Source organism: Halichoerus grypus, chromosome 4 (genome assembly GCF_964656455.1).
Source record: "Halichoerus grypus chromosome 4, mHalGry1.hap1.1, whole genome shotgun sequence".
Classification (NCBI taxonomy): Eukaryota; Metazoa; Chordata; class Mammalia; order Carnivora; family Phocidae; genus Halichoerus; species Halichoerus grypus.
This window is the reverse complement of record NC_135715.1, coordinates 138192981-138212082: the sequence shown is the minus strand read 5'-3', so window position 1 is coordinate 138212082 and position 19102 is coordinate 138192981. Positions and strand designations below refer to the sequence as shown.

Below are 19102 nucleotides of genomic sequence, written 5' to 3'. Positions count from 1 at the left end.
ATCCCTGCATAAGCCGCGCTCGTTTGCCCACCCTGATCGCCAGGCCTGAGCCACGTTTTCTCCGGCAAGATCAGAGCCCCAGGTCAGAAGGCTTTGCAGGGAGGCAGGAAGATTAAAATGCGGGTTCCACTGGGACTTCCTTACATTCCATTGCGGCTCCCCCCTCCACTTTTTATCTTGGTCAGTTAACATTGAAGTGTTTCCATTTTACAGGTACGGTCAAAAGCACTTTTGTATATTAACTCATTTAATTCTCTCCACACCTGTACGATATGGTTTCTACTATTATCTCCAGTTTACTGAGGGGTAAACTGGCTCTGTGATGAACACTTTTTCTAAATGGTAGACTGGAGTTCAATCCCCCGCGACCCAGATCCTCCGGTGGTGACCTTAGCCTCTTGGCTAAGTTGCCCCAGAAGGCTGGCCCTCAAAGGGTGGCACGGGCAGCTCCAGTGCTCCGGAGCTGCCCTCCGAATGGGGGGTACCCATCCGGTAGATCTGTATTTGTGTTGACCAAACAGGAAGGGCCCTGGCCCTCTCGAGCCGGCAGAAGGCTGAGGCTGGGATGTAGGCAGGCCGGGCTGCAGAGCCGGTGTGCGGTGAGGTGGGCTACCCCCCACCACTCACGACCCTATCTTGCAGCCTCTCCCAGGCAGGTCCTTGCCTCCTTTGGGCGGGTCAGCTTCTTGAAGGGCTGCCCGGATCGCAGCTTCGACCCCGCGAAGGGGTTCTGCTTTCTCAAGTTCAGCCCTGGCCGGGCGCCCAGCTAGAGGACCGGCAGCCGGGAGATGCCCCCTCCATTCCGCGCTCGGTGCAGAAGACCAGGTGGAAGGGCACGTAAGGGCGGCCGGCGTTTCTGCGAGGGCAGCGGGCGGTGCGAGTGAAGCTGGGCGCCGGGGTGGGGGTGGGGGGGCTGGGGACAGGTCGCGTCTACGCCCCGCAAGGGCGCGGGGCTCCAAAGCCGCCGCAGCGGGACGCCCCAGGGGTCCACGCTGCTCCCCGCCCTCCCCGGGAGGGGGTCGGAACCGCGGCAGGACGAACTAGGAGGTGTTCGCCGCCGCGGGCGGAACCTGGGGGATGCGTGTTCCCTGCGGTTTCCAAACGGGCGCCACGGAGGCAAGAAGCCAGAAGATGGGGACCAGGGGGGAAAGTGTAAAGGCTGCAGTCCCGGCCGCGACCGTTTGCGCCCGGCCTTCGCCGCCATGACCCTCCCTCCCCCACACCGCAGGCCTTCGCCTGGGCTTCTCAGCCCCGCTGACTGTCCAGGTCACCTCGGGGCGGGGGTGGGCGCTTTGTAGAAGCGGATCGCCACCGCTCAGATGCACGGGCCCAGGAGTGGTGAGGGGAGGCCAGCGGCCAGGCCACCTCTGAGTGTGTCGCGGACAGAGCTCTGGGGGCCGAGCTGCAGGAGACTCCCAGGGGCGGGAGAAGCGACCAGTGCAGGAAAGTGCTCAGCCAGGCTCCAAGCCCCGCCGGCTGCCTCTCTGACCACCAGGCTGTCCTGAGGGAGGCCATGAGGAGGCGAGGTCCAGGGGGCCATTCGGGGGCATCCCCATCAGCTTCTCCAGCGCCCCCCCAACTCCCAGGGACCCTTACGTCACCTCTTTTGGCTACCTTCCTTGATTTCTTCCCCCCTCCCCCCACTCCTGCTTTTTCCTCTCAGTGGCCTGAACTCCGATGGGGCAGGAGGGAGGGCAAGCACTAGGTTTTAGCTCAGGTTCTCTAGAGCCTTGAGCGGAATAGAGTCTCGATAAATATTTGTTGATTGAAGGAATGAATAAATGAGGGAGCAGAGAGAAGAGGCCAAAGGCTCCTGAAGCACCCAGGGCTGCTGATGGGAGGGCAAGCAGGGGTGGGGCCAGCAAGGCCAGAGAGGTTCAATTTCTGGGGGGAGGAAAGCAGGGGTCAGGAAACGTCTGCCTTAACTGCCACCTTTAGTCGGGAGGCAAGGGATGGAGGGCCTCCCCTGAGGCAGTGACTTGTTGTCAGGGTCTGGCGGGGTGCAGTCCCCAGCTGGCTGGCGTGCTGTGCAGGGGCAGGGGTGGGAGGGGCACTGGTTCTTCCCTGGGCTGGTTTCTCCCCACATCCATCGTTCAGAGCCCAGTTCTCCACTGCCTCTGGATCTGCCAAGAAGCACTCCCCCCCAGTGCAGAAGGGATGGACCAGAGATTGTACAGCCTCTATGCCGTTCAGGTCTCTAGAGGAGAGGAAATGGGATGAAGGAAAGGAGGGCATAGGTTCCTAGGAATTTGACCAGATCTGCAAGCAGAGGAAAGAGTCCCAAGCCTGCAGACTTGAGGGACCTGGACCCAGAGAGGCACCCAGGAGTGACAGCATAGTGTCTCTGACAGATTGATGAGGGAGGCAGCTGGGAGGCTGGTCTCAGGCAGTGGGCTCCAGATCTTTTGGGAAGTAGTTTTGGAGGACGGGAGGCAGGGGTAGGGACACAGGGCCTTGTGGTCTATAAGCCTCCAGACCTAAGGGTGCTGTGGGAAATCTTGCAGACTCAGGTTCTAACTAGCCTCCTCCCCTCCCACAGCCACCATTTTCCCAACGGGAGAGGCTGTATTGCCTCCTGGTTTGAATACCTTCTCTGTCATTAATTGGTGGTGTGACCACAGGCAAGTTACTGGTCCATTTTGTGCCTCAATTTCCTCATCCATAAAATAGGGACAGTCCTACCCTAATGGTTGTTGGGAAGATTGACTTAGTATGTGTGAGGCTCACTCTAGAGTTTAAAGTTCTGCCTATCAGGTGTTCTGGTTAACAGGAAGGAGTGGTGAGTCTGCAGACCAGCCTTGCTCCTTTCCTTTGCCACCCTAGCCTCCCTTGCCATTGCTCTCAGAGCCCCCAAGGCCAGACAGGTTCCTGAATGTTCTGCCCCAGAGCGTCAGTTGGTCCAGGCCTGAGGTCAAGGGAGAAGGCTCTACTGAGACATGCCTGGGCAGAGCCCGGCAGCAGGCAAGGCGGAGTGGGAGCGTGACGTGCAGCCTGCTCTGCTTCCAGAAAAGCAAAAAGGAAAGGAAAAAAAGCCTTATCTTGAGCATTCTCTACATCTCTGGCATCGTGCTAGGCACGAGGAAACCTAAGGGAAGAAAAGAGGAAAAAGTAAGTCTCTTACTTCGTTTGACCCTCATAGGGAGTTGCCTGCCTGCATTCTGCATCATTCCTGTTTCATAGCAGAGAAGACAGAAGCTGAGAGTGGTTAAACAACTCGCCCAAGGTCACGAAACTAAAACATCCAGAGCCAAGATTAGAATCCAGATGAGATGAATCTGTCCCTAGGTTGGAGGTCCTCAGCTCAGTCCTCCCTCCTCCTCTCCCCCCAACCCCCAGTAGTGGCCCTGGAAATGCTTCCCACATTTTGGTGGTGAGTGACCTGGGAGAACTAAAGAATCAGGGAGCCCAGTAGAGCCCTGCAGACCACATGCGACCTCCTTCACCAACACGCTCCACATTCCATCCTCTAAAATTAAAGCAGCAGGTTATCCAACTCCTCCTGGCTAGAGCTCAGGTAAATGATCAATAGATCTCTGCATCTCAGTTTTTTCTTCTGTAAAATGAGTATGCATATAGCAATAGAAATTGTTTCGTGTGAGCAGCCTGTACGAGAAATAAAGCCCTTTAAAGTCTGCTTGGCATGTAGTTAGCGTTTAGGAAATACACTCATTGTAGTTAATTTTCCTGTCTTCCCTGGCTGAACAGACAAGAGAAAGCCTGCTGGGTGGGAGATCTGGCTTGGACACACTCAAGTGTGTGAACCCTGTACGTCAGTTTCCGGTCTGAGCCTCGGTTGCCAATTTTGAAATTTATGGGCAGTTCTAGGGCTCCTCTTGGTGATTGCACAGGGCTGGTCTGGGGGTGCGCGGGACTCCAGGGCTACAGAGCCTTTGGGTTGCCTGCGCTGGTGTTGACTGCTTCATGGGTGGTCTTCTCATCAAGTGTAGTGACAATGTTCTTAAAGCACTGTGGTCCGAGGTGCGGGGTGGGGGTGGGGGCCCAGGAGAGGAATGGCGCTTTCCACCGGGCGGGGAAATCATCCTGGTGCGGACCCTGACCGCCTGCACGTGGGGACTCCCAACGCAAGCAATCCATAGGAACCGGTGGGATGTTGGAAGGGTTCCAGGTGAGGCAGAGCGGCTGGCCCAGGGGACTGGGGCCACTGGCTGTGCCAGACAAGTTCAGGTTTAAGCTTCTGGAATCTTCTATCGAAAACCTTAGTTTTCCCACATGGGAAAAGGGCCTCTATATCTGCCTTGCTTAGACTCTTGAAAGTCTGCAATCAGACATACTCCTAGTTGGTCTTACCCAAGTCCTACCTGCAAGTGTCTTCTTAGTACACCATTGGTGTTTATCATGGAGATTGAACCCCGATGAGCCGTGTGCACTGGAAACTTTAACACTTTGAAAACTGAACAGTGGCAGACCTCACTTGTGGTTCCGGAGTCCCAGCAGCCTTTGTGGTTGGTGACCCGCCGTATTTCTGACCTCTGTCCTCTGCTTGCTGTGCAAACCTGAGCTCTCCCCAGCGCGGAGCTCCCGGCGCGGTTTCTGAGGCTAGAGAGGACAGGGTCGGCTGCCTGGTGGGGAAGGGCAGAGGTCCAGATGCTCAGGGACTTGGCCCTAAAAGTGGCGAGCTGCCCTGCCGAGAATCCTACATTCCCCAACCGGTGCACGTGGGTCAGGATGCCAGAGCCCGATCCCGCCGCGAGGAGCTCACAATGCGGCGGGTTCAAGAGCCTGGAACCAGCAGAGTGCCGCCTGGGTGCCCCTACTCTCCCCAGACCAGCGGATCCTGACCCACCGCGGCCTCGCAGGCCCAGAATGGGGACCGGACCACGGGCGCGATCCTGGTACCCCTGACGTGGAGCAGGGCCACGCCTGCTGGTTTATACCGGCTCCCAGACTCGCGGCCCCGGCGAAAATCTACGAGGGCTTCCAGTCTCTCGCACAACTCTGGCCCTGGGCGTTAGTGACCTTGTAGGGCCAGAGGTTTTTTGTTTGTTTGTTTTTGTTTTTGTTTTTTTTTAAGAGAAAGGAAAGGAGAATAAACGTTTGTTTCGGACCCGATGGTCATTCCTAGTCTCACGGCCACTTTTGGTTCCGTCTCCGTTTATCTTTGAAGAAACAGAAGCTAAAGAAGGTCATGGACGCAATGAATCCCCCAAACCAGGGGACTTCAGGGCGGGCCCGCAGCCGCGTGCGCGGAGGAAGCCGAGGGCTTGTTGGGAGCGGCCCTGGACCCACAGCCTCTGCGATTTTCCAAGCCGCCAGACGTAGTCAGTTGTGCGGCGAGGGTCGGAGAAGCCCGGGATTGGCCAGACTCAGTGAGAGGGGATGTGGCTTCGGCAGCCGCCAGGCCCCGCTGGAAAGGGGCGCTGGGGCAGGCAGGGCCCCACGGCGAGCTGGGCGGGCAGAGCCGCCAAAGTGTTTCCAGCGGTGGACGCGCCCTCCTTGTGACCTGCGGGCCTGAGATCCGGGGACAGGGACGGATGGCTAGAAAAGCTTCCCTGGGGATGCCCGGACGCATCTGGAGATTTTCTGAAAAGTGCTGGCTCCCCAGATACTGCTCTGGGGAGAAGGGAGCCTCACCTTTTCAGAGGGCCGTCATTCTGGAGGGGCTTTTTATAACGTGCCAGCGGTGTTTGTGGGGGCCAAGTTTCTTCTTACCGTGCCTGAACTTCACACAGCCCCAAGGACCTCGGTTGTTGTAGGTGGGCACGCGTCCCCAACCGCAGGGCAAAGGGTCATTAGAAGTTGGGACTCTGGCGACGCCCAGATTTTCTGTCTAGCTGCTTTTCTAAAGTTCATCGGTAGAGGAGGGTTTGGACTATCGCAGCTCAAGTCCCTGCAAAAGCGCCTGTCCCTGGGCCCGCTTCCCCACCCCCTCCATCTTCTTTCAGCGATCTGCCCCACCATTAGTAGCTGCGTTGAGATCCTTGTACTGAGTCCAGGCCATCACTAAGGAGGGCTCTAGTGAAACAGCGTGGGCCTGAGACTGGCCCCCGGCTTCCCCTTGGCCAAGTCTGAGCCCCCATTTCCACCTGCACCATTTACTTGCTGTGAGACCTTGGGCAAGTTACTTAACTTTTCTCAGTGTCCTTCTCTGTAGGATGGGGATGAGCGATAGTCCTACTTCAAAGAAGGGTCATAAGGACTTCATGAGTTATTTCACGTCACACAGAAAGCAGTGTGCCTTATAGGAGGCCGGCCGTATGTCATTTCCCTTTATGCACACATCAGGGCAATCCCAAGATCCTCTGTCTCCTGTGCTAACGCACAGGCAGGATGAGACCCAGATGATCAGGATCCGGGTGGTCAAAAGTAGTCCAAGGGGCTTAAAAAATGCCAAGCAGGCTTTGGCCTAAATGACTTGAGAAAAATTCATTTTCACTTCCATAATCCAAGGTCCCCTTTCTGCTCTTTCTGCCGTGAAACCTCTTTTTTCTTCCCTCCCTATCTCCCCATCGCCCCTCCCTCCCTCCCTCTCTTTCTTTCTTTTAACATTAAGGTAACATTAGCTACTTCCACCTTCCAGAAACCCAGTTCAAAGGGCAAAGAAAAGCAATGAGCAAATTTCTTTTTGCATATGACCCAGTGGAAATAATGCAGGTTTAGAAGTGATCTATCTGTCTTCTTTCTGGTCTCTACCAGAAAATAAAGTATAAGGGCAAATTCATTAACCTCTCTGATTCTTAATTTCCTCATCTGTAAAATGGGGATGATGATAATAATGCCTCCTTTAAAGGATCTTTGTGAAAGTTAAAAGAAATAATATATATCCAAGCACTTTGCCCTGGCAACCCAGGAGGATAGAGCCAACCATTCACAAAAACAGTAACACAAACAATAACCCTCAAACAAAGCCTAAGCAAAGAAGAGAAACCCCAAAGGACAGATATTTTCAGTGCAGAATGATTAGGGATTATTTTCATTGAGGTTGAAAGAGCAACAGAAGAAAAGGTTCAATCCCGACCTGCAGCTAACATGAATTTAAGGGAGGGGGTTCGGGACACTCAGTTATGAGAAGGGACAACTGTGCCCCATTTGCCACTCGAAAACTCAAGACATGTCTCCATCAGGCCAAGGGATATTTTCCTGTAAACACATCTCAGTTTCTCCAGTATCAATGCAGGAAATTGTCATGTATTAGAGGAGGGCTGCAGATAAAACATGGTCAAAGCATGATAAAACTGCAGAGTTATTCCAAATATGCTGAAGTGTACTTTCAAAATAGGGAGAAAACCCAGAACCATTTTTTTTCATGCTATCAGCTATGGAAGTGAATATTTGTATAGCTTCTCATTTTATTTTATTTATTTATTTAATTTTTTAAAAAAGATTTTATTTATTTATTTGACAGAGAGAAAGACAGCAAGAGAGGGAACACAAGCAGGGGGAGTGGGAGAGGGAGAAACAGGCTTCCCGCTGAGCAGAGAGCCCGATGCAGGCTTGATCCCAGGACCCTGGGATCATGACCTGAGCCGAAGGCAGATGCTTAATGACTGAGCCACCCAGGCGCCCCTAGCTTCTCATTTTAAAGTCTCTTTGCCCCATATATATGTATATATATTTTGCATATATAGGTGCAAATTTCCATTTTGTTTTCCATTTTGTGCAAGGAGGTTTTAACTTAATCAAATCATTGATTTCTTTTATTCAGAGTTCCCATTCAAAATCAGAAATAACAAAAATTTTTCTTTCTCTGTTCTTCACATAAAAAACCCCAACCTGTCCAACAAAATAGAACTTATCGCTTCTAGTTAATTTTGTAAAATCCATTCAGTTATTCTTTGAGTTGTGCTTTCCATCTTCTTAAAAATATGAACCAATCAATTATATTAGCCATATGGCTTGATCATAACAGCTAATTTCCATTTCATAATGTAATTGTTGTTTAAACACTGACAGTTTATTAGTCAAGGTGTTTAGGAAAGTTCTCTGTAGCTCTATCTCTTTTAAATGATGATTGAAATAACCATAAAAACTCCAAGTCATTAGACTATTAGTTTCATGGTTTTAGATTCTGTGGCTCCTCAGCATTAAATATCTCCAAGGAGAATGTTCCACTTGCTCTATGGTCCTGGGATCGCAGCGTGGATTATCCAGAGCAGCTTGGGTTTCTTTGCCACACAGAGGCTTGCAAGGCAAGTTTGATGTAATGGGAGGGGCTCACAGACTATTCAGTGGTGTTGGACATAACTGAGTGCTGGCTGGAAAAGCTGCATGGTCACACATTACTGCAAACAAAACATGTCATCCTTCAGTGATCTTAATGCTTTGTCCATTAAATGTATTCCCTCATGTAAGTGACAGTGAATTTAACTGGTAAACAGATGTTCCCCACTATCATCTCAGAATTAGAAGGCTGTGGTTTAGGGGCGTCTGCGTGGCTCAGTTGTTAGGCGTCTGCCTTCGGCTCGGGTCGTGATCCCAGGGTCCTGGGATAGAGCCCTGCGTTGGGCTCCCTGCTCCGTGGGAAGCCTGCTTCTCCCTCTCCCACTCCCCCTGCTTGTGTTCCCTCTCTCGCTGTGTCTCTCTCTGTCAAATAAATAAATAAAATCTTTAAAAAAAAAAAAAAAAGGCTGTGGTTTATGCTTTGCTTTAAGCTCTGGGTTTCTTATTTCCCTAAGTATTTTCCAGAGTCATTTCTGGTTTCTGCTCCCACCCATCTGAGTTTTGGTTCTGTTGTGGCCTTACTCTTGGTTTAGGGAGTGAATGCTCCTGACACTGTAATATACTTCTTGTGGGTCTCTACAAAAATTCACATATAATACATGAAAAGAGATGTTGAACAGGGGCGCCTGGGTAACTCAGGTCATGATCTTAGGGTCGTGGGATCTAGCCCTGCATTTGACTCCATGCTCAGCAGGGAGTTTGCTTGGGATTCTCTTTCTCCCTCGGCACCCTCCCCCATCCCTGCACACACACACACTCCCTCTCTCTCAAATAACAAATAAATAAATCTTTAAAAAAATAGATATAGAACTTAACACTAAAACATGCTATATTTAAGGTAATTTGGCCTTAATGTAGTCTGACTTTAATTTAGGGTGAGGTTTTAATGAGCTGCTGTATATATTTCTGTTTAAAATACAAGAAACCCACCAGGTCAGCTTGTCTCCCAGAAGATGGGATTTAAATGCCAGATGGATAGTTGGCTGATTAAAAGGTAAAAAGTTTTGACTTTAAGTCCATTTTTGAAATGTGAAATCTTTTTTGTAAGGTAGCCTACTCTCAACTAGAATTTTAAAAAATTTACATTAAGGTTATACATTTTGTTAGTCATTTATCATCTATTATTGATCATATTTTCTTTTTTTTTAAAGATTTATTTATTTATTTGAGAGAGAGAGAATGAGAGAGAGCACATGAGAGCGGGGAGGGTCAGAGGACGAAGCAGACTCCCTGCCGAGCAGGAAGCCCGATGCGGGACTCGATCCAGGGACTCCAGGATCATGACCTGAGCCGAAGGCAGTCGCTTAACCAACTGAGCCACCCAGGCGCCCCTATTGATCATATTTTCTGATAAAGGCATCCCATTCAGGCATGCTACCTTGAAAGTAACTGTTAAGAGCTTGAGTAGAATTTGCAGATCTAGCCCTTAAGGAGAGATATTTATCTTGAGCTCCTTCCATTGCTTGGTTATTGGACCACAGATGGGTGGATGGGCTTAGCATTAGGCCTCTGCTCTCAGAACAATGAACTTGCTGACACTTTATCAAAAGAACTAAGTACCCTCCCCAAAGGCCTGCCATATGAGGTACAATGATAAGTAATCCAATAATTGAGAGTGGCTATCTGCCTTGCAATAGTAGGTGCTCATAAAATGATTTGTGCATGGGTAGATGTCTTAGATCTTTCATTTTTCCATATTATTTATTTATTTATTTATTTATTTAATAACATTAGTAAAATATAACACCTTAAAGAAAATTTACTTATCTGTTCTGTTTGACATTTGGGTTGTATCCAGTTTTAGGCTATTTTGATTAATGTCACTATGAATAACCTTGTGTATGTTTTTTGGTGCACATATGTGTCCTTCGCTGGTGGTATAATATGTAGGATTGGAATTTCTGAGTGATTTTTAGGATTATCATGTATTATTGATTTCATTTCCTGATAAAGATTATGTAATAATCTTCCAATGGCATCCCACCTAACTCGGAATAAAACAGTCATTTAGCAGTTTCGTTAAGTTCTAGCTGAAGGTCAAAGGCAAGTGATTTTTAGCCATCTCTCACATCAGCAGAAACCAGACAACGTGAGGCATAAACACTAAAGGTATGGAGCCAGGAACAGGAGGCCTGAGTGTCTGGCCCAGCCGTGCTAGTATCTAGCCAGTGTTTATTTTGACATGGGCAAGTCACTCACTTTTCTGGACCTCAGTTTCTTTCTTCCCCAGGTGAAGGAACTGTATAGAAAGTCTCTGGGTTATCTATCAGGTCTAACATTCTGAGACTCTATATTTATTTTTCCTACAGAGCCTTCCCTGGAGCGATCCAGAAATTTCCACACGGAACTCAACAACTTTTTCTCTAGACCTGTTCATCTTCCTACATCCCTTTTCTCAGTTTCTTGGCACACCATCTTGCATGCATTCATTCAGCACACACTAGACTGAGCACATGGTAGGATCCAGTGACTGCTCCAGGTGTTTGTGATATGGCAGTAAAATCTCTGTCCTGAAGAGCCTCATATATTCTAGTGGGGGGAGATAGATGGTGGTGGAATTATATAATATGGCATGAGAGCTATAGAGAAAGATGTAGCAATGAAGGGGATAGGGAACGCTGGTAAGGATGATGTAGTTTTATTTTTTTTTTTATTTTTTTAATTTTTTTTAAAGATTTTTTTTTATTTATTTATTTGAGACAGAGAGAATGAGAGAGAGAGAGCACATGAGAGGGGAGAGGGTCAGAGGGAGAAGCAGGCTCCTTGCTGAGCAGGGAGCCCGATGTGGGACTCGATCCAGGGACTCCAGGATCATGACCTGAGCCGAAGGCAGTCGCTTAACCAACTGAGCCACCCAGGCGCCCCGATGATGTAGTTTTAATAGGGTGGCCAGCAAAGGCCTCACTGGGGAAGTGACACTCAAAGGTAGATACCTGGAAGTTGTCCCTAATCCATCCCATTTGATACCCTCCCCATGCCCAATCATCTGGTGAGTCCCCCAATTTCACCATGTAATATTTCTCTTTATTTCTTCCCCTAACTACCAACACCCATGTTCAGGCACTTATCATCTCCTCTGTGGATTACTACAACACTCTCCTAACTATTCCCTGCCTCCCGTCTTGTCTTCCCAAATCAATTTTCTACAAGGCCATACCAGAGAGATTTATCTGAAAGGCACATCTCATGATGTCATTTTGCTCAAGACCTAACAATGGCTCCTTGCTCTCAACAAGGTAAAGCCCCAGTGCCCTAAGGAGTCATTTAAGCCCTTTGTGGTCTGGCCCCTGGTTACATCTCTAGCCCCATCTCTCACCCTTGATGTCTCTGTCCCAAAGCAGAATTTTTCCCTCCATACACAGCAATATACCAGAATGCTGGTATCTCCCTTTATATGCCAATGAAGGTCCTACTTTTATTTTAAGATCCATTTTAGTAATCACTTCCTCCCGATGATTTCCAAATTCTACATCCTACCCAGATAGACTGGGTGCCCCTCATCTGTGGCCTCATGACACCTTGTACACATCTTTTTAAAATCACTTTATTGGGGCACCTGGGTGGCTCAGTCGTTAAGCGTCTGCCTTCAGCTCAGGCCATGATCCCAGGGTCCTGGGATCAAGCCTCGCATCGGGCTCCCTGCTAAGTGGGGAACCTGCTTCTCCCTCTCCCACTCCCCCTGCTTGTGTTCCCTCTCTCGCTGTATCTCTCTCTGTCAAATAAATAAATAATCTTTAAAACAAAATAAAATCACTTTATTTGTCACATTGTTCTGATATGACCTAGAAAGGCTCAGTTTCCCCTGCTAGACTATGAACTTTCTGAGCATAGAATTATGTCTTCTTCATTTTTATAATCTTGGCTGCAACCAGTCAATCGGTGACTTCATTTGGGTTCTGATCCTCCCTTTCCCTCCCCCTGACTGTAAGCCAACCATGATGATTTATAACTTGTGATTAAAAGACAGATATGGGAAATAGTCCCATTTCAAGGCTGAGTTCAACTCAAGTTAATTATCAAAGAGTCATAGATTTTTAGACTTGGGAGAACAATTCCAGGTGAATTCAACTACAGTTCCAGGTGAATTCAACTACCTACCTGACACTTGAAGGTCCTTCTTCAACATTTCTGCAAGTTGCGGGGTTTTAGAGTCCTTCCAGTATGGTGTGATGGTGATAGGAGTGTGGGGAACCTTTAGCTGACTAGAGGCTTCCTCTTTTCTCCTCTCCTGTGGTTCAGAATGCTGTGTGTGGTAATACTGAAGCAGGAAGTTATTTGTATTAGAACACATATGTATTTACATACACATACACACAAACACACACAGTGTAAATTTAAATCTGTAAATTGCTTAAGATGATGAACGCAGGCTATTACCTAAAATGTTAAACATAAGTTAGGGACTGAGCTGGTACCCAGAGAGAAAATTATTTGTAATTTGAAGTTAAAACCATCTGTCAAAGCAAGAGGCCCAGAGTAAAAAGCAAATGGGTAGGTAGACCCCATAGATGGATGGCGAGGGACAGGAACCCAGCCAGGCAAGGGACTGCCGGCTGGAACTGACAGTCTGGGCACCGTCTAGCTCTACAACCAGGAGAGGGGACTATAAGCCTTGAGTTATCCATACTCCACTGCAGAAACTCTGAGTACCACTTAGAGAGTGTTGTGAGGAACGCTCTACTTACTTGTGCATATCCCACCTAGACTCGATGCACTCAGCTGCTTCAGCTTGCATTTTACCTATGAGTCAAGAGCTTCTCTCTCCCTATCTTCTTTTTTGCTCTCTGATCTTTTTTTTTTTAAAGACTTTATTTATTTATTTGACAGAGAGAGACAGAGCGAGAGAGGGAACACAAGCAGGGGGAGTGGGAGAGGAAGAAGCAGGCTTCCTGCGGCGCGGGGAGCCCGATGCGGGGCTCGATCCCAGGACTCTGGGATCATGACCTGAGCCGAAGGCAGACGCTTAACGACTGAGCCACCCAGGCGCCCCTTCTTTTTTTTTTTTTTTTTTCCCATTTTTTAATTGGGTTGTCTTTTTTTTTTATTGTTATGTTAATCCCCATACATTACATCATTAGTTTTAGATATAGTGTTCCATGATTCATTGTTTGTGCATAACACCCAGTGCTCCATGCAGAACGTGCCCTCCTCAATACCCATCACCAGGCTAACCCATCCTCCCACCCCCCTCCCCTCTAGAACCCTCAGTTTGTTTTTCAGAGTCCATCGTCTCTCATGGTTCTTCTCCCCCTCCGATTTCCCCCCCTTCATTCTTCCCCTCCTGCTACATTCTTCTTCTTCTTTTTTTCTTTCTTAACATATATTGCATTATTTGTTTCAGAGGTACAGATCTGAGATTCAACAGTCTTGCACAATTCACAGTGCTTACCAGAATACATACCCTCCCCAGTGTCCATCACCCAGTCACCCCATCCCTCCCACCCCACCCCCCACTCCAGCAACCCTCAGTTTGTTTCCTGAGATTAAGAATTCCTCATATCAGTGAGGTCATATGATACATGTATTTCTCTGTTTGACTTATTTCGCTCAGCATAATACCCTCCAGTTCCATCCACGTCGTTGCAAATGGCAAGAGCTCATTCCTTTTGATGGCTGCATAATATTCCATTGTATATATATACCACATCTTCTTTATCCATTCATCTGTTGATGGACATCTTGGCTCTTTCCACAGTTTGGCTATTGTGGACATTGCTGCTATAAACATCGGGGTGCACGTACCCTTTCGGGTCCCTACTTTTGTATCTTTGGGGTAAATACCCAGGAGTGCAATTGCTGGATCGTATGGTAGCTCTATTTTCAACTTTTTGAGGAACCTCCATACTGTTTTCCAGAGTGGCTGCACCAGCTTGCATTCCCACCAACAGTGTAGGAGGGTTCCCCTTTCTCCGCATCCCCGCCAACATCTGTCGTTTCCTGACTTGTTAATTTTAGCCATTCTGACTGGTGTGAGGTGGGCGCCCCTTCTTTTTTGCTCGCTGATCTTAATAAGAAAATAAAGGCACATCTGTGGGTATAAGGAATAGCAAACTCTTAAAGAATCAGAATTCTTTAAATTCTGCCTTTGCCCCTTGTTCTTAGTCTCTAAGTAGTTTGGGGTAAAGACTGTCTATTACAAAGGAAAGTACTTAAGTTAAAAAGCAGAAAACTTACTTGGTCCAGAAGTCATTCCATCCATCTTAGCACAGCCTCTTTGGTAGTTATTCCCTTGGTTGAGTTGAAATCTGTCTTTCTATGGCTTTCACCCACTGATCCTGTCTAACCCAGGTCCACACAGAACAAATCCAAATGACTGCACATTATGATCCTTGAGTCTTTCCAGACAGCTTGCTTGTGATTAGAAGTCATTGAACTCAAGTGGGGCGCCTGGGTGGTGCAGTCAGGTCAAGTGTCTGACTCTTGGTTTCAGCTCAGGTCGTGATCTCAGGGTTGCGATCTCAGGGTCATGAGATTGAGCCCCACGTCAGGCTCCGCACTCAGCGGGGAGTCTGCTTGAGATTCTCTCTCCCTCTCCCTCTGCCCTTCCCACTCATGCTCTCTCTTTCTTGCTCTCTAAAATAAATAAATAAATCTTAAAAAGAAGTCACTGAGCTTATGAATACCGTATGCTTAGCCCATGCTGGCCCCTGGTTGCATCTCACAAATGGCAGCTGTTTATTATTAGCTGTATTATCAGACTGCCTTTGAGCCATTCTTTTCTTCATAAGTCAAGCCCTTTTAGGTTCACTGATGTCACAGAATTAACCAAAACAGAGGTTCCTCCTTCATCACATCAACAGCTTTATATGTAGAGGTTAGACACGAGGGTGCTGGACAAGGGGAGATGTCCCTCCTTTACCCTCCATTACCTGCACCTTATCTTTGTTAAGTTACCAAATCATTCTTAAAGACTTGGCTCAAGGTATTTCTTCTTTGAGTCTCTTTTCCCTCCTCCAAGGAGAACTGATCACTCCATTTCTTCACTTGACTTGAGACTGAATCCTATCTGTATTTCTTTTAGGTCTTTCCCTGCCCCCACCCCGACTTACCCAGTATTTAGAATGCTGAACTCCTCTTGGTATCTGTCCTGTCAAGCAGAATGCCTGGAACATAGCATGTGATAAATATTTATTAATGGAATGATAACATTTTTGGGTATCAGTTTATACAATATTTATTTATGCTGTATTATCTTTAATTAAATACCAAGACTCTTCCATTCATGTCACCTAGAAATCATTTCACTCACTGCTGTGTTTGGCCACCAGTCTCTTGCCTCTCTCTCTTCAGCAATGGTGAGGTGGAGAGCTTTTCCTTGGGGAAGAGAAATCTATGTTTTGTTGCCTTTGCCAATAACAAAAACGTTGGGGAGTTGGGTAACAAAGCTGTTGCCACTGATATCTTTCACATGAGCCACATCAAAAGAACCAGGGTGTCTCTTTTTATTGGTGGTCACACCAATTCTTCTCAGGTTAGCACCGCCAGTCACATACACAGCTCACCCGTGTCAAACTTGATGAAGTTGGTAATCTTACCAGTCTCCAAATCAATCTGAATGGTGTTCCCCTTGATGAGGGACCCAGCGTAGTGATGGTGTGAGAATCATGAGTCACCAGACGAGAGATTCCTTTTGTTGTCACAAAGATCTTTCTCACTTTGCACAACCTGTACTGGGCCACTCTTGGTGTCATACATTCTGTGGAAATTCTCTACGGTCTTGTCAGTGCTGACAACATCCATAAACCAGTAGGGCAGGTTATATCAGTTTGGACCTTGCCATCAATCTTAATGAACTGCTGCATGCAGATCTTCATTTCGTCTTCTGTTAGGGCATGCTTAAATCTGTTCCTTAGGAAAATGACAAGAGGAAGACATTCTTTCAGCTTGCGAGGACTGGCGGATGGGCATCCTTGCAAACACACTGGTCAGTTTATCCAGCTTCCAAAGCTTTGCAGTTGCTACACAGTACAGATGCTCCGTGGGACCAAAGCCAGGCTGCACTAGCCATGAAAAGAAGACTGCTGGGGCAGCTGGCTGGCTCAGTCAGAAGAGTGTGCCACTCTTGACCTCAGGGTTGTGAGTTCGAGCCCCACATTGGGTATAGAGATTACCTGAAGATAAAATCTTTAAAAAGGAAAGAAAAGAAGGCTGTCTTCTTCCAGTGTGCTGATAAAATAGCTAGGCTATACAACTTTTATAGTTGGATGGACATTTAAAAAATTTCTCTATGCTTCATTCCTCCATCTCAGTGGTTCCCAACCTTGACTTTGTAGTGGAAATATGATACATCATATTTGTGTCTGGCTTAGTTCATTTAGCATAATGAAGGTTCATCTATGTTTTAGCATGTCTTTTTCTTTTCCTTCTCCTCTTCCTCCTTCTTTTCTTTTTTAATATATGGTATAGGCTGTCATTTTTTTTCTTGTGGTAAAATGTACATAACATACAATTTACCATTTTAACCATTTTAAAGTTCTATTGTATTTAAACTTGTATTGCAAGTTCTAAAAAAAAGTCCTGAGGACCGAGTCCTACTCACAAAGATTCTGATGTAATTGGCCTGGGGTGCAGCCAGGGCATCAGGATTTTAAGGATCATATCTTAGGCTGCTAATTCTGGTGTGCAACCAAAATATTCCCTTTTTGTGGATAAGGGAACTGACTTCCAGAGAGGTCATGTGTCCTGTCCATGCTACATGGTGGGTAGAGGTGAATAAAGAACACAGTTCTCCTGTAATCCGTTATAACATACTGTTCATCATATACGAGTAGTAGTATCCATATTTGCCTCAAAGAGAGACACGCCTCTTCACTGGGGCATTGGGGAGCAGCTCCTGGTGCACAGGCAATGAAGTCTACTAACCTTCCACTTTTAGGACAAAAGGTTGAAAGCAGCTTTCACAATTCTGAAATATTACCAAATAGTAATATTTTTGTGTGGAAAAAACTATCACTTTCCTCATTGTCATTTTAGTAAAGGGAATAATGTTACTTTTTATGACATTCAATTCCTCCTGTGGGACTTAATAAAAGTAACTTCATTTTGAATGAAAACCAAATGCAGTCTGTAAACTTTTTAATTTATGACTGAATTGGCCTTTGTCTGTAAAGGATGTTTACTAGCAACCTAGGATACAATGGTTAAGGCATTTTGTTGTTGCCTCTGCCCTAGGTGAGGGAGACCCATGTTGGACCACCATCCAAACACTTGTCCAAACCTCCTAAAACTTGACTGAGTGGTGTGTTTACTGATACCACTTCCAACTTAGGAACTGTCAGGTCAACCCACTTACAGACAGTGGAGGGATTACAGACTATTGCTGTGTGACAGATTATTCTGAAACCCAGGAGCCTAACACATGTCTCTACTTTTTAGGAGCAGGGCTCAGATGGGTGATTCCTCAGTTCTCAGTGATGCTCCATGAGGTCACTCAGAGGTAATCAGCTGGAGGTTAGGCTGCTCTGGAGGGCCTAAGACAGGTTCACTCACATGTTTGGCTCCTGCAGGATGGTTGGAAGGTCAGGATCATCTTGGTCTGTTAACCAGATCACCTACACGTGGCCTCTCTAGTGACAGTCTCAAGGTATTAGGTCTAGGACGACCTTCTTTTTCTTTTCCTTCTCCTCTTCCTCCTTCTTTTCTTTTTTAATATATGGTATAGGCTGTCATTTTTTTTCTTGTGGTAAAATGTACATAACATACAATTTACCATTTTAACCATTTTAAAGTTTCAGTTCAGTGGCATGAAGTCAATTCTCAGTGTAGTAAATCATCTGTCTAGTTCTAAAATGTTTTCATAGCCCCAAGCAGAAACCCTGTGCCCACTAAGGAATAACCCCCCAATCCACCTCCTTCCCAGCCCATGGTAACCTCTAATCTACTTTCTGTCTCTAGGAATCTGCCTATTCTAGATACATCATATTTGTGTCTGGCTTAGTTCATTTAGCATAATGAAGGTTCATCTATGTTTTAGCATGTGTCAGAATCTCATTCCTTTTTAAGGCTGAATAATATTCCATTGTATACATACCACATTTTGTTTATGCCTTCATCTGTTGACGGACACTTGGGTTGTTTCCACCTTTTGGCTATTGTGAATAATGCTGCAATGAACATGGGTATACAAATATCTCTTCAAGTCTCTGCTTTCAATTCCTCTGGGGATATACCTAGGAATAGAATTGCTGGATCGTACGGTCATTCTTTATTTAGCCTTTTGAGGAGCCACCAAACTGTTTTCCATAGCAGCTGCACCAATTTTATACTCCTATCAGCAACACATGAGTGTTCCAATCTCGACACAGCTTCACCAACATACTTTGTTTTCTGTTTTTTAAAAATAATAATCATCCTAATGGGTGTAAAGTGGTGTCTTATTATGGTTTTGATATGTATTTTCCTAATGACTGGTGATATTGAGCATCTTTTGATGCTTATTGGACATTTATATGTTTTATTTGGAGAAATGTTTATTCAAGTCCTTTGCCCATTTTTGAATTGGGTTATTTTGTTGTTGTTAAGTTGTATATTTGGGCCTTTTACATAACAGCTCGTGGTGTTCAGAGAGGATTTCAAGACATCCAGGCGGAAGCTGTAAGGCTCCTTATGCTTAGCTTCAGAAGTCCCATGACCTCACTTCTGCTGTATTTTATAGGTCATGCAGGTTACTGAGGTCAGCCCAGACTCTAGGGGAGGGGTAGCAAAAAATCTGTGGCTGTCTTTAATCTATCAGAGTACAATATTAAAATTGACTAAAACATGGGGTCCCCAGGGTGGCTCAGTCGGTTGGGCAACTGACTCTTGATTTCCCCTCAGGTCATGATCTCAGAGTCTTGAGATAGAGCCCAGTTGGGCTCCATGTTCAGCAGGGAGTCTGCTTGAGATTCTCTCTTCCTCTCTCTCTGCCCCTCCCTCTGCTCACACA

At 46.8% G+C, this 19102-nt stretch overlaps 1 pseudogene; it reads right to left on the bottom strand.

Annotated features, from left to right (window-relative positions):
• Positions 1–3050: 3050 nt before the first annotated feature.
• Positions 3051–17140, bottom strand: LOC118524044 (small ribosomal subunit protein eS4-like; annotated as a pseudogene).
• Positions 17141–19102: the final 1962 nt, after the last annotated feature.